Source organism: Pygocentrus nattereri, chromosome 20, assembly GCF_015220715.1.
Source record: "Pygocentrus nattereri isolate fPygNat1 chromosome 20, fPygNat1.pri, whole genome shotgun sequence".
Lineage (NCBI taxonomy): Eukaryota > Metazoa > Chordata > Actinopteri > Characiformes > Serrasalmidae > Pygocentrus > Pygocentrus nattereri.
In genome coordinates this window covers 25555807-25568385 of record NC_051230.1, presented here as the reverse complement: position 1 = coordinate 25568385, position 12579 = coordinate 25555807, and the positions used below count along the sequence as shown (strand labels likewise).

Sequence of the window (12579 nt, the reverse complement as noted above, 5' to 3'; positions counted from 1 at the left end):
TTATTTAGAAGTGACAATTGATTCAAACCTGAAATATGTGTATATTTAGATGCCTAGTGTGCATGGTGCACACATTAACATATTGACATTAACAATGAATATGAAGCACATAGACTTTCATTTTGCTGCAGATTCTAAAATGTAAAGGCTGTGAAAAATGATCATGGTCAGTTTGAATCATAACAGTCAGCACAAGTAATTACACTAACTTAATAACTGTGAGAGGTTACATTAAAAATTAAGTTAGCTGGACACACGGACACACACACACACACACACACGCATATATATATATATATATATATATATAAAGCCTATTAGTCTTTTAATGCCTAAGTGTGAACAATTATTCCGTTTTTCCATTCAAATCCCAACACTGTGCTGTTGTCATGGAAATGGAAATACTGACTACTTTAAATGCATCTTTTTAACTCAACCGACAAGATTTACATACAAATTAATTGGTGTCAATCACTGACATACTGTTACCACAAAGGTCTGCAAGAAGAATTACTTCGTCATGATTATGACTACCTGCCCTATTATGCTCTATTCACACTCCAACTGTCTGGGGAGAGAGTGAAAGATCAAAGACCATCAGTTTTCAGGGTCTGTAACCAGACTAGATGATCTCAATCCCAGTCCTGGAGACCCCACACTATATACAATTCAGGTTTTCTTTTACCTAGGATTCAGCTGATGATTTGAACTAGATGTGGGAACTGGGAACATCTGACCTAAGCCCCCAAGCTCTTGAACAGCTCTCATACACCACACCCCCTTTAAACAGACCTCAAACAATCACCTTGGACACTCCTACCAGCTGTTAATCTACAATCCATTGACCAGCAACACCTACCCAGACATTAACAACCCTCAGAAATGTACCACCAGGGAAACCAGCCATTAGGGGCTTTGTGTACTTCTGGTGCCGGTCCCAAGCCCGGATAAATGGTGAGGGTTGCGTCAGGAAGGGCATCCGGCGGATCGGTCAAGGCCCGGGTTAACAACGACCGCCTCCGGTGCTGTTGACCAGCAGGGTGCCGGTGGAAATTGGACTACTGTAGGTCGAAGACCATCAAAGAGGAGAGGAGGAAGGCGGGTTAGAGGAGGGACTCTGAGCATAGGGACAATGTCTGGATGACCAGATGGAAAGGAAGCAAGGCCAGGAACATTGGAGTTGGATTCAAACTGTTCTATCATGGCGTAGAGAGGAAGAGAAATGGAGTAGGGATAATCCTAAAGGAACAGCTTGGGAAAAGTGTTCTGGATGTAAAGAGAGTGTCAGACAGGATCATGAGCCTGAAGTTGGAGGTTGATGGTGTAGTTTTGAATGTGGTCAGTTCATATGCACCACAGGTTGGTTGTCAGTTAGAGGAGAAAGAGGAATTTTGGAGTAAGATGGATGAAGTGGTAGATGGTGTCCCTAGAGAGGAGAGATTAGTGATTGGTTCAGACTTCAATGGACATGTTGGTGAAGGGAACAGAGGGGATGAAGAGGTGCTGGGTAAGTATGGTGTGAAATACGGAAGGTCAGATGGTTGTAGATTTTGCAAAGAGAATGGAAATGGCTGTGGTTAACACATATTTTCAGAAGAGGGAAGAACTCAGGGTGACATTCAAGAGTGGAGGGAGGTGCAAACAGGTGGATTATATCCTCATATCATCAGGAGATGCCACCTAAAGGAGATTGGAGATTGCAAAGTGGTGCCAGGGGAAAGTGTAGCAAGGCAGCATAGGGTGGTTGTCTGTAGAATGAGATTAGAAACAAAGAAGACTTTGTGAAGAGTGAAGACAGAGCCAAAGATTAGATGGTGGAAGCTGAAGGAGGAGGATGGTTGCAGGCAGTTCAGGGAAAAATTCAACAGGCATTTGGGGGCAGTGAGGAGCTACCTGAGGACTGGGAAACTAAAGCTAAGGTGGTGAGAGAAACCGGCAAGAATGTGTTGGGTGTTTCGTCTGGTCAGAGGAAAGAAGACAAGGAAAGTTGGTGGTGGAATGAGGAAGTCCAGGAGAGTATTCAGAAGAAGAAGGCAGCTAAGAAAAAATGGGATAACCAGAGAGATGAAGGAAGTAGGCAGGAGTACAGTGAGGCTAGTCGCATAGCGAAAAGAATGGTGGCAAAGGCAAAGGCTCAGGCCTATGATGAGCTGTAGACTTTACTAAAGAAGGAGTAAAGGACATGTATTGCTTGGCTAAACAGAGAGATAGAGCTGGAAAGGATGTACAGCAGGTTGGGCTGATAAAGATAGAGAGGGAAATGTACTACTGAGTGAACAGAGAGTGTTGAGTAGATGGAAGGAGTACTATGAAGAACTAATGAATGAGGAAAACGAGAGAGAGAGGAGGACAACGGGGGAGAGATAGTGGATCAGGAAGTGCAGAGAATTAGTGAGGTGGAAGTGGGGGTGCTTTAAAAAGGATGAAGAATGGAAAGGCAGTTGGTCCAGATGACATACCTGTGGAGGTATGGAGATGTTTAGGAGAGAAGGCAGTGGACTTTTTAACCAGGTTGTTTAACAAAATCCTGGAGAGTGAGAGGATGCCTGATGAGTGGAGAAGCAGTGTACTGGTCCCCATTTTTAAGAACAAGGGTGATGTGCAGAGCTGCATTAACTACAGAGGTATAAAGTTGATGAGCCGCACCATGAAGGTATGGGAAAGAGTTGTTGAAGCATGGCTAATATAGGGGGAGTCCTGACCATTACACCATGGAACCACCATACTTCATTAAATACTTTTCTACAGCGATTAATCTTTTGCTGTTTGGAGGTGTTTTTTCATTTTAGACACACCATAGTTTTTTTTTTAAATGGACATATGATGGACAAAAGGACAGATGAATTGTTATATTACAATGTCCACAAAACAGCAGTGTTCAGGGTACTCAGGAATTTGCTCAGTTTACTCCCATTCACTTACCCAGAGCCTCTGGTCTGCCTGGTCACACCTCGTTACACTTTTTAGACCAAGGACTGGCGTCAGCCTCTGGTCATTCCTATTGTTCTAGAACAAACAAATAATTTCTCATCACCACTGTACAATTATACTTACCCTAGACAACACTGGCATCAGTCAATATGTTTGCATGTATTGGAACTATTGGAATGTCTAATATGGAATGACCTCTCCTTTGGACATTGTGACAGTGGAGCAGATAAAGTTAACGTGACTTATCTCTGCAGCTTTCCTGGCAATGTTTACACCAAAAGCTGTGTTATCAACAATGAAAAAGCTGACTTTATAACATTAGCACACAAAAGAAAAGAAGCACACGGGCCAAGCAGAGAATCACAGTCTTGATCTAAAGGACATGTGTTTAATGTCTTTTGTGACTTTGGAACTAACTTGGCAAATAAATCAGAAACAAACTGCGTTACGTCTGCCAAACTTAACTAGGAAAACATTATCAACCAAATAATCTGGCACAGCCGCTCACATACCTGCGGAAAAAGAGGCTTTTTGGTTTCCAACAGAGCAACAGTTTCCCATAAAACACCACATCCATTTAGGAAACCATCAAGTGCATTTAGAATCAGCCATCGGCCACCTGTTAAACCGTTTCGGATCCTTTACACTGCGAAGAAAGTTTTCTGTGTCTTTTTTTTTCCAGGGATTACCCCGCCAAGTTTGAATGAAGCTTCTTCTGTATCTATTTTACACCATCAAATCTCATTTTCAGAACTCAGATGTGTCTCCAGCTGTTTGTCTCAGAGTGAATGAAGAACAATGAGCGCTACCTTCGTTCAGCACTTGTTTCTGTTCCTCCATCAACACTGTATAACCGCGGAGGCATGGACGGCTGACCACCACACAATCTTCTGCTTCTCCACGTTCTTCTTTTTCTGGGTTGTTTTGGCGGTTAGCAAACCAGTTATGTGTTACAATACCGCCACTTACTGGCTTGGAGCGTGTAGCACCAATATCAGGGGACTGGGAATATGTGGTTACTGACAGTGCTGGACGAAGTACACAAAGAATGTACTTGAGTTAAAGTAGAGATACCCAAGGTAAAATATTATTTGTAGAAGTTTCTCCCTTTAGACCTCCACTTGAGTAAAAGTACAACAGTATTTGCCTTCGAATGTACTTAAGTAACGAAAGTAAAAGAACGAAACACTGTACTCACGGTCCCAGTTAACTCCCAAAAGTAACATAAAACAATAAATAGAAGGTGCAAATAAAAGGTGCAAATAACAGCAGCATGAGTACGAGGTAGAAGGTAGAAGGTGTACATCTTAACACTGGTGATGTATGAGTGATATGTATAAAGTGACGTGTTAGGGGTGATATAGTGGAGGCACTGATTCAGTACAGCAGCAGAGATAAATAAGTGGACAAAAAGTGCCATTGCAGTGACGTCTAATTGCAATTTAAGAGTCTTATGGCTTCTAATGTCCTATTATCCTTTTTGTAACAAGACCCTTGCTTTATTAAATCATTTTTATTTTTATTAGAATGTCATTAATTAGTGATGCTGATGTCTATTAAAATTATCATAAGCACAAAACACTGTAGGCAAGTTTCACTTTTTGCAAACAAGCAAAGTTTCAGTTTAAGATTTATTTGCAACTTCATTACAAGTTTAAGTTGAATAAAACTTGCATTAAACACATGGTTCACAAATGAGTTTTCCTTTACCATATTACATATGTAGGTCTCTGCTCATAAACATAAACTAGCCAAAACGAATTTACTATAAAATGAAATAGTTTCTATAAAGTCAGAAAAAAGACACATGCCAGTCACAACTGCATGTGTTTACATATGTCTATATTGTGGTCTATTGACACTGACGTTGAACTGTGTGCTTGCAGTGATTCAGTATGTCCATCATGTCAAAACAAGCTCAAAACAAAGCGCGCTGTGCCCTGATTGTTATTCCTGCTTCACACTTCTTTTGTTTTGACGTTATGTTTTTATGCACACATAAACCAAAAGGAACGACAGATTTCACATAATGTAGTGGAGTAAAAAGAAAGATAACTTTGAAATGTAGTGGAGTGAAATTAAAAAGTAACCCAAAATGGAAAAACTTCAGTAAAGTACAGATGCATAATAAACTTGGATTAATGGATTACTGTCCACCACTGGTTACTAATACAAGGCTGTGATAGAATGGGAGAATTATCTATTAGTAATCATAATAATAATAATAATAAGAAGAAGAAGAAGGAGAACTTATCTAAATTTTATCAAACAATCCTGTTATTTTCAGAACACTTAATAAGCACATTCCTTGTTTTGTTTCGTAAATCCTTGTTCATTCATGTTTCTTTTACCCCATAATCACCAAAAACACTTATTTTCATACGTTTTGCAATGTATTTGGACAAGCTGCGTCTCAGGCTGTTCACGGTATGTACAATGACCAGTTAAATGCTTTCCAATTCTGTATAATGAATGATTTTACTATGATTTAACAGCATTAAGTAAGCATTGAGTAGCCTCAGAGTAGCCCAGAGTAGCCTCTAAATGTAAGCATTACAGTAGTTGTTTTTTGAGAATTTTCTAAATGTATTTAAAAAACCTGAATGGAAAAATAAAAAACACGCTAATATCGCAAAAAAATGTTATGCTAGTGAAATGTTAGATTATTACAAAGCCCAAATGTGAAAAAAGGGTGTTGGATGATGTGTAAAGCTGGAAGTCACATGATTACATGATTCTCGGAGAAATTTGGTAGAGGACAGCTCCTGCAATACTACAAGGGATGGGACATGTGCAGCTTTAGAGGCTACTCTGGGGCAAGGGGGGTCGAAAGGCTGCTCCTCTGGGGCCAACGCCAAAAGGGGGTCCATGTCTCCCTCAGTCATGTGACGAGGTGCTGAAGCATGCCTTTGTCCAGGTGAAAGTCAATGATGATCAGTTTATCAAGCCAGGAATACCCCGGTCTTTTTGATAATCATAGAAGTTTTGATAACTTTTTTCCAATAGTGAATGAAAACAAAACATCCTTAAAAACATAAAAAATGTGACATTAACATCATGAAAAACGGACGGCGGAAGAAAGCGCGAGAGAGGAGTCCGAAAAAGCAAAACATGTCACTGCCTGAGGGACAGTAAGTAGCACACTTCACACCGCAACCTCACTGACCCGCCCAAACCCTCAGTGTATACAGGTTAAATACACTGTCTATTTTTGTATTTTTTAATATATGCTGTCGTTCTATTGATTTACTTTATTTATTTTAATACTGTTGCTTTTATTTAAATAAGACGTTTATCATTATTACTAGTAGTTCTATATATTTTTTTTAATTCTACGTCTGAGTATGTTTCACTTTGAGTTGAAATTTATATGCTTTGGCAACATTGCACTCAGAACAGTCATGCCAATAAAGCTACTTTGAAATTGAGAGCACGAGAGAGAGTCTTTTTTTTGGCAATTGATCTGCAGCTCACGTGCGTACCGAACAGTGAGGGGTGATCCGTACGCAGGCACGTGCTCAGATAGACCCCTAGTGGTACTCAAGCACCTGCCCTTTTGCCCTGGATGAGAAAAGTGCCTTTTCTGCTGGAGCCCAATTTTTTTCTTCATTCGTCAATATATTTATCCATGGACAGTTTTACTGTTTTACAAATTAGACAACTTCACTAGTTTTGTTTGATTTAAAATCTTACTTATTTTGATGTGACAGCTTGAAGAAAAAAAGCATGACCACAAACATTTTGCAGGAGAACGTCAAGTAGCTCTCACAGTAAAGTGTTGAGAATAGATACAAACATACAATATTTTATAATTACAGCATCCGGGCCAAAACTCTGTGTAGGAGAGTTTTGCCTTCTACTGGCCAGAGAAGATATTACCGTTACTGATTATGTGGCCAGCCTGGGTTTAAGTCAAATTTCCACATTTTCTGTGCAATTGCGGAACATACATATAATTGCAATGTTTTAGATGTTAATGAGATGTGTAATTTGAAACCATTATCTTATCTTTATTTCAATCACATTAGAATATAATGATATTTTAATAATTTTGCACTAGATTAAGTATTGTAAATTTAAATAAAACTTTTGCATGCTTCCTCAGAAAATGGTAATGTACATTTTTACCAAGATTTATCACAATCACATAAAACCTAAAGAATATATAGCCACCCTAAATCAGAAAAAGCCAGGCCGACCAGACTCATTGATGTCTCATGGCCATTCTTTGCAATAGTGTCAAGGTTTTTTGGATATTTATTTACCTGCAGACTCCACAGATTGTTTTAAGATCAACATTAAAACAATTGTCTTAATATCCACAGACTAGTTTGAAAAGCCTGAAGAAAAACTTTGCAGAATTTTAAAAGACCTGTTTGATCAATGCGATTCTCAGTGTAAGCAATGATGAGAACTGATTTATTTTGATCTATGATAACATTGAAAGGGTTTGATTCTTGTTTATGCTCAAAAGTGCCAAATCATGGCCAATTGAAGTCAACCTTTATAGGCGGGACCATAAATAGGATCCAAATTTTAGTGAGGTCCACTTTACAGAAATGTGTCCTACATTTTATTGTGAATTATCTAAGTGCCGAGTGTTACACCAACCGTAAGCTTCTCCTTTTGTTTTTATTTTAAACATGATGATGGCTCCTTTTTACCCCTCCATAACAGTTATGCACCTTTTTTTCATTTGTGCCTTCCTCCATTTGTATATAAACTGCTGTTCCAGAAACTGATTTGACTCCTACCTTGTTATGTTGATTTAAATAGTCATTTAACTATTTATTTATATGTTTATTTTCAGTTGAAAATGCATGTTATATTTACAAACTGATCAAGTTATATTTACAAACTGATTTAATTTCGCCCCACACAGCTGAGGGTCATTATCACTATGCTAAGCAGTGATTAGAGGGTTTAGAAAATAACGCAGAGCTTGGCAGATTTTGATTGGCCATAACACAGTTACAGCACTCACAGAAAACAAAAAATAATTAATTATCCCAGAATGCAACATAACACATATTCTGTCCCCATTTTGATTGTGTTAGCCTGTGATACTGTGGCTGCGCCTCTGAGTAGACTGTATTGTCATAACGGTGCTGTTTCTACTTTCATAAATAGAGGAAAATGAAAACCCTTTTGAAACTACTGAGGACCAGACCTCAGTGTCCTCATAGCTAGTTACAGCCATGTTTGTAGGCTATTAGAGATGGCCTATATGGACACATGATGTAATTATTTTTAGGATTGGCCAATGCTACACCCTCCAAATGCCTTTTGAAAGCTTATTCGCCAATGGCAGACATATCTGTCCAGTGATTGAGTTGTCCTTAACAGATGATGTATACATTAGCCCATGGATGCAGCATGCAAAGTTTCAGGTCAAGTGGCCAAGCAGCCACTTTCATTCATTTATTTATAATTCTTGACCTTTAAAATAATAAATAAAATAAATAAATAAAATAGATGTCACATATCTACACACAACAGGCTTAACTAAAAGAAAAAACCTACTACTGTGTCACAATTACAAAGCTGTTCATTTCTGCCCAGCACAGCAAAAGCTTTCCTGTTGCAGTGATCAAGGTCATAGCTCATTCATAACTGTCTTCAACAAGAACACTCCAAAAATATAGGTAACTGTCCACTTAGGAAGCAACACTGATTGACAATCAATTTCACATGCTGTTGTGCAAATGGAATAGACAACAGGTGGAAATTATTGGCAATTAGCAAGACACACTCAATAAAGGAGTGGTTCTGCAGGTGGGGACCATCAAATCAATAACGCTTTTTATGTTGTCACAAAGCAGCTTTACAGAATTTCGGTAAAGACAAAGTTTTAACAGGACCGTAAGAATGTACAAAAAACCAGACCACTTCTCAGTACCTTTCTGCTTTCTGGCTGATGTTTTGGTCACTTTTGAATGTTGGTGGTGCTTTCACACTCGTGGTAGAATGAGACGGACTCTACAACCCACACAAGTGGCTCAGGTAGTGCAGCTCATCCAGGATGGCACATCAACGCGAGCTGTGGCAAGGTTTGCTGTGTCTGTCAGCGTACTGTGCAGAGGTTGGAGGCGCTACCAGGAGACAGGCCAGTACACCAGGAGACGTGGAGGAGGCCGTAGGAGGGCAACAACCCAGCAGCAGGACCGCTACCTCCGCCTTTGTGCAAGGAAGAACAGGAGGAGCACTGCCAGAGCCCTGCAAAATGACCTCCAGCAGGCCACAAATGTGCATGTGTCAGCATAAACTGTTAGAAACCGACTCCATGAGGATGGTATGAGGGCCCAACGTCCACAGGTGGGGGTTGTGCTCACACCCCAACACCGTGCAGGACGCTTGGCATTTGCCAGAGAACACCAGAATTGGCAAATTCGCCACTGGCGCCCTGTGTTCTTCACAGATGAAAGCAGGTTCACACTGAGCACATGTGACAGACGTGACACAGTCTGGAGACGCCGTGGAGAGCGATCTGCTGCCTGCAACATCCTTCAGCATGACCGGTTTGGCAGTCGGTCAGTAATGGTGTGTGGTGGCATTGCTTTGGAGGGCCGCACAGCCTTCCATGTGCTCGCCAGAGGTAGCCTGACTGCCATTAGGTACCGAGATGAGATCCTCAGACCCCTTGTGAGACCATATGCTGGTGCGGTTGGCCCTGGGTTCCTCCTAATGCAGGACAATGCTAGACCTCATGTGGCTGGAGTGTGTCAGCAGTTCCTGCAAGATGAAGGCATTGAAGCTATGGACTGGCCGCCCGTTCCCCAGACTTGAGTCCGATTGAGCACATCTGGGATATCATGTCTCGCTCCATCCACGTTGCACCATAGACTGTCCAGGAGTTGGCGGATGCTTTAGTCCAGGTCTGGGAGGAGATCCCTCAGGAGACCATCCATCTCATCAGGAGCATGCCTAGGCGTTGTAGGGAGGTCATACAGGCACGTGGAGGCCACACACAATACTTAGCCTCATTTTGACTTGTTTTAAGGACATCACATCAAAGTTGGATCAGCCTATAGTGGGTTTTTCCACTTTAATTTTGTGTGTGACTCCAAATCCAGGCCTCCATTGGTTAATAAATTTGATTTCCATTGATTTTTGTGTGATTTTGTTGTCAGCACATTCCACTGTGTTCAGAACAAAGTATTTAATGAGAATATTTCATTCATTCAGATCTAGGATGTGTTATTTGAGTGTTCCCTTTATTTTTTTGACCAGTGTGTGTATATATATATATATATATATATATATATATATATATATATATATATATATATATATATATATATATATATATATATATATATGTAGTTTCATTTTAAGCTTCTGTGTAAGAAAAAACTTAAGTTATTTAAATTTTGGGAATCAGGCGGGAAGCACTGTTCCCTCCAGATTTTGGTGCCAGAATGTGTTAGGGTTACCCTCATTACTGCTTATTTTGATTAATGTTCTTTGTGGGCATTTGTGTGTTGTCCTCTTGGATCCGAGGTTCAACTATAAGCCGGACTCTCTTCTCCAGTACCCCTGCATAGACCTTACCAGGGAGGCTGAGGAGTGTGATTCCCCTGTAGTTGGAACACACCCTTCGGTCCCCTTTTTTAAAAAGAGGCACCACCACCCCAGTCTGCCAATCCAGTGGCATTGCCCCCGATGTCCACGCAATGTTGAAAAGGCATGTCAGCCAAGACAGCCCCACAACATCCAGAGCCTTGAAGAACTCAGGGCGGATCTCATCCACCCCTGGAGCCTTGCCACCAAAGAGCTTCTTAACAACCTTAGTGACTTCGGCCTCAGTAATGGACAAGCATATTCCCATGTCCCCAGACTCTGCCTCCTCACTGGAGAACGTGTCGGTGGGATTGAGAAGGTCCTCAAATTATTCCTTCCACCACCCAATGACGTCTTCAGTCGAAGTCAGCAGCACACCATCTCCACTATATACAGTGCTAGTGGCATACTGCTTTCCCCTTCTGAGTTTGCCAGACAGTTTGCCAGAATCTTTTCGGAGCCGACTTAAAGTCACGTTCCAAGGCCTCACCAAACTCCTCCCACACACGGGTTTTTGCCTTGGCGACGGCGGAAGCCACAGACTGCTTGGCCTGTCAATACCTGCCAGCTGCCTCTGGTGTCCCACAGGCCAACCATGCCCGGTAGGACTCCTTCTTCAGCTTGACGGCATCTCTCACCTGGGGTGTCCACCACCGGGTTCGAGGATTACTGCCCCGACAGGCACCAACTACCATACGGCCACAGCTACAGTCAGCCGCTTCAACAATGCAGGAGCGGAACATGGCCCATTCTGAGTCAATGTCCCCCACCTCCCCCGATATTTGGTCAAAGTTCTGACGGAGGTGTGAGTTGAAGATCAATCTGACAGGTTCTTCTGCCAGACGTTCCCAGCAAACCCTCACTATACGTTTGGGCTTGCCTGGTCTGACCGGCATCTTCCCCCACCACCTGATCCAACTCACCACCAGGTGGTGACAGCTCAGCTCCTCTCTTTACCTGAGTGTCCAAAACACATGGCCGCAAGTCCGATGACACGACTACAAAGTCAATCATTGAACTGCGGCCTAGGGTGTCCTGGTGCCATGTACACTTATGGACATCCTTGTGTTCAAACATGGTGTTCATGATGGACAAACTGTGGTTTGCACAGAAGTCCAAAAACTCAACACCACTCGGGTTCAGATCAGAGAGGCCATTCCTCCCATCACAATGACAGGTCTCACTGTCATTGCCCACATGGAAGAGCAGGAAGAGCACCAGGGAGAGCACTTTCAAGCACCCTTCCCAAGGACTCTAAGAAGGCTGGGTACTCTGAACTGCTGTTCGGTGCATAAGCACAGACAGCAGTCAGGACCCATTCCCCAAGCCGAAGGCATAGGGAAGCTACCCTCTCGTCCATCGTAGAAAACCCCAACATGCAGGCACCGAGTCGAGGGGCTATGAGAAAGCCCACACCTGCCCGCTGCCTCTCACCATGGGCAACTCCAGAAAAGAATAAAGTCCAGCCCCTCTCAAGGAGATTGGACCCAGGGCCCAAGCTATGTGTTGAGGTGAGCCCGACTATATCTAGCCGCTCATTGGCGAGCCCCTCCCCCAGGCCTGGCTCCAGGGTGGGGCCCCGGTAACCCTGTTCCGCGCAGGGTACACAAGTCCTGTTTTCGTCTTTTCATAGGGGTTATTATGGATCAGTATTTTTTGCTTATGATAATTTTAATAGACATCAGATTCAGACTAATGAATGACACTCTATTAAAAGATTAGTTTACCAAGAGTGACACTAGAGTATTTTCACCTAAAAGGAGTTGATTAAGTAAGAGCCTTGTTATAAAAATTATTACAGGACATTAGAGTCGTAATTAATCTTTATTACTTTCACTTTCGCTACTTAAGTACATTTTAGGGAAAATACTTTTGTACTTTTACTGAAGTGGAGGTCTAAAGGGAGGAACTTCTACTTTTACTGGAATAATATTTTAGATTGGGTATCTCTACTTTAACTCAAGAACATCTTTTGTGTACTTTGTCCACCATAGTGTATGAGACACTATGCTAATGTTGCCCAAATTTCAAATTTCATGATTTTCCACATACATATATACACTATATTGCAAAAAGTATTCAGTCACC

General features: G+C 41.7%; 1 protein-coding gene across 1 annotated transcript in view; it reads right to left on the bottom strand.

Moving 5' to 3' along the window:
- Positions 1-3847, bottom strand: part of LOC108437415 (zinc finger protein 239-like) — a 29640-nt gene extending 25793 nt beyond the window's left edge. Inside the window, exons 1-2 of the mRNA XM_037531646.1 lie at positions 3741-3847; positions 2923-3006 (exon numbers count right to left, since the gene is read on the bottom strand). The gene's annotated coding sequence lies outside the window, so the exon portion shown is untranslated. The remainder of the gene's footprint in view (positions 1-2922; positions 3007-3740) is intronic.
- Between the last annotated feature and the right edge of the window lie 8732 nt (positions 3848-12579).